General features: G+C 57.7%; 1 non-coding gene across 1 annotated transcript in view; it reads left to right on the top strand.

Moving 5' to 3' along the window:
• The first annotated feature begins 1950 nt into the window (after window positions 1–1950).
• LOC124729267 overlaps window positions 1951–2500 on the top strand; it is a 1909-nt gene continuing 1359 nt past the window's right edge. The window contains exon 1 of the ribosomal RNA XR_007007576.1: window positions 1951–2500. This exon is cut by the window's right edge and continues 1359 nt beyond it. This is a non-coding gene — a ribosomal RNA (small subunit ribosomal RNA).

Here is a 2500-nt window from a genome sequence, read left to right as displayed (position 1 = left end):
TGCCTTAACCTAACCCATGTTGTGCCTTAACCTAACCCATGTTGTGCCTTAACCTAACCCATGTTGTGCCTTAACCTAACCCATGTTGTGCCTTAACCTAACCCATGTTGTGCCTTAACCTAACCCATGTTGTCGCCTTAACGTAACCCACGTTGTCGCCTAAACCTGCTCTGTAATTGTTATACGACTCGTTCAATTACTGTAGTGTTGCCCACCCGCAACCCTCGCAATATAGTTCGCTACTCGCACTGCCCGCACCCCTGTGTATCGCTTCATGTTAAACACCTTGCAAGTCTTGCTCACTTTCCACATGCTCCTGCTGTACACTGTAATGTGGATGGCAGCAGGACGTACATGCCGCCCCTCCCCACGTCCCCACCTTGCCCCCTGCCTTCGCAAGCTGGTTGGTGAGAAGTTTGCATGTTCAATGCCCTTCGCATGCGACGTACTCAGGCTACGTTGTGGTGCGGCCTGTGTCAACTGTCCGCTGATGTCGTACGCGTGAACCACAATCTGTACTGCACATTCGTCCTTATGTACTGAATGATACATCGTGGCACATGTGTGACCGCACAACGACTGCGCCCAAAAACGGCGGACCATACAGTGCAAATATTGTGCACGCAGCTACGTGTCGTCTCCCTATGAGAGCTGGATTGCAGTGTGGTACGCCATAGAGACGTGTGGGAGGAACGGACGCCGTGGATGGCGATCAGCATGAGCTGTCTGTTGATGTATTCGGACCTAGTCGTCTCTCCTCACACACCGTGATGGCATGGTGCACCGCGTTCCATATCTGCGACATGCTACAGAGGCCGGTTGACAGTCGTTCGAGCAATGGACATCGCATACGTACGGGGGCCACCTTCCACGTATTGTCTAGGCGTGCACATTTTGTTGCGTGTATGTGGGCAGACGTAGTGTGGCGTGACACCTGACACAGGCATGCAATAATCGTTGAAGTTGCAAATGGCGATGGACGCCTGCGTTTTCTGGTGAAGTTACGCAAATGAACAAATGGTAACCTGTTGTGGTGCGGTTGTTCTCGCTAGGGGTGAATCGGTGATGGCGACGATAGGTTGAGGTACTAACCGGTTGTTCCAGCGATACCCACCATGCCGACGAAACTGAACGGCATCTGGGTGTGAAGCGATACGCGGCGGTGGCTGGGTGGGACCGTCCCCGGCCGGTGAGGGGGCGCCTCCCGGCGTGCTGGCCGCGCGGTGCGTGGGCGCACGCGCTACAGCCGGCTGGTGGGGGCGGCCAGTGGCAGGCGCGCCGGCCGACGGACGCGGCAGGCGTCGCAGCTGCGCGCCGGCGCACCCTGCGCGCGGCGCCGTGCGGCCAAAGTAGGTCCTCGCGGGCCCGGTGCGAAGCGCGGTGGACATCTTCAGTGTGCTGGTCCGATTGAGGACTGTGTGCGTTGAGGATGCGCCGCCGCCCGGCGCTCGGCGCCGCGACGCCGTCTGCTGCTCGGTCGCCCCAGCGGTTCTCGCTGGTGGTTTGTATCGCAGCTGTGCGGATGTGTTGGCGCGTGCGCTGTGCTGGGAGAGTTCGCTTCGGCACCCAAGTGGGGCTTTTGTCCTTCTGTGGCGCTGGCGTTGGAGCTGCCGGTCACCGTAGGTGGCGCGTGTTGTCTCCCGCCGGCAATGCCACGACAGCACGCTCCCGGGCCTCTGTCGGCAGCGGCAAGCTCAGTTGGGAGCACGGGTGGTCGCACCGAAAGCGTCTACTCGCCTAACTCCGGGCGATTGCGCCTCTCTCGAACCCGACCAAGTACTTGGGACGGCGCTGCGCGCCGCCGGGACCTGAGAGGGTTTCGAGGTGTATTGTGCAGGGGAGCTCAGCCTCCTCCTGTTTGCAGAATGATTGAGCGGACGCTTGCGTGTTCGCGCGGGCCCCCGGGACACACTCCCGGGCGGCCGGCTGCTCAGCTCTAGTTGACGCAGCTCCCTGGTTGATCCTGCCAGTAGTCATATGCTTGTCTCAAAGATTAAGCCATGCATGTCTCAGTACAAGCCGCATTAAGGTGAAACCGCGAATGGCTCATTAAATCAGTTATGGTTCCTTAGATCGTACCCACGTTACTTGGATAACTGTGGTAATTCTAGAGCTAATACATGCAAACAGAGTCCCGACCAGAGATGGAAGGGACGCTTTTATTAGATCAAAACCAATCGGTCGGCTCGTCCGGTCCGTTTGCCTTGGTGACTCTGAATAACTTTGGGCTGATCGCACGGTCCTCGTACCGGCGACGCATCTTTCAAATGTCTGCCTTATCAACTGTCGATGGTAGGTTCTGCGCCTACCATGGTTGTAACGGGTAACGGGGAATCAGGGTTCGATTCCGGAGAGGGAGCCTGAGAAACGGCTACCACATCCAAGGAAGGCAGCAGGCGCGCAAATTACCCACTCCCGGCACGGGGAGGTAGTGACGAAAAATAACGATACGGGACTCATCCGAGGCCCCGTAATCGGAATGAGTACACTTTAAATCCTT

The sequence above is a fragment of the Schistocerca piceifrons genome, unplaced genomic scaffold (assembly GCF_021461385.2).
Source record: "Schistocerca piceifrons isolate TAMUIC-IGC-003096 unplaced genomic scaffold, iqSchPice1.1 HiC_scaffold_1198, whole genome shotgun sequence".
Classification (NCBI taxonomy): Eukaryota; Metazoa; Arthropoda; class Insecta; order Orthoptera; family Acrididae; genus Schistocerca; species Schistocerca piceifrons.
The sequence above is the reverse complement of the archived record's forward strand: the minus strand, read 5'-3'. Positions and strand labels throughout refer to the sequence as shown.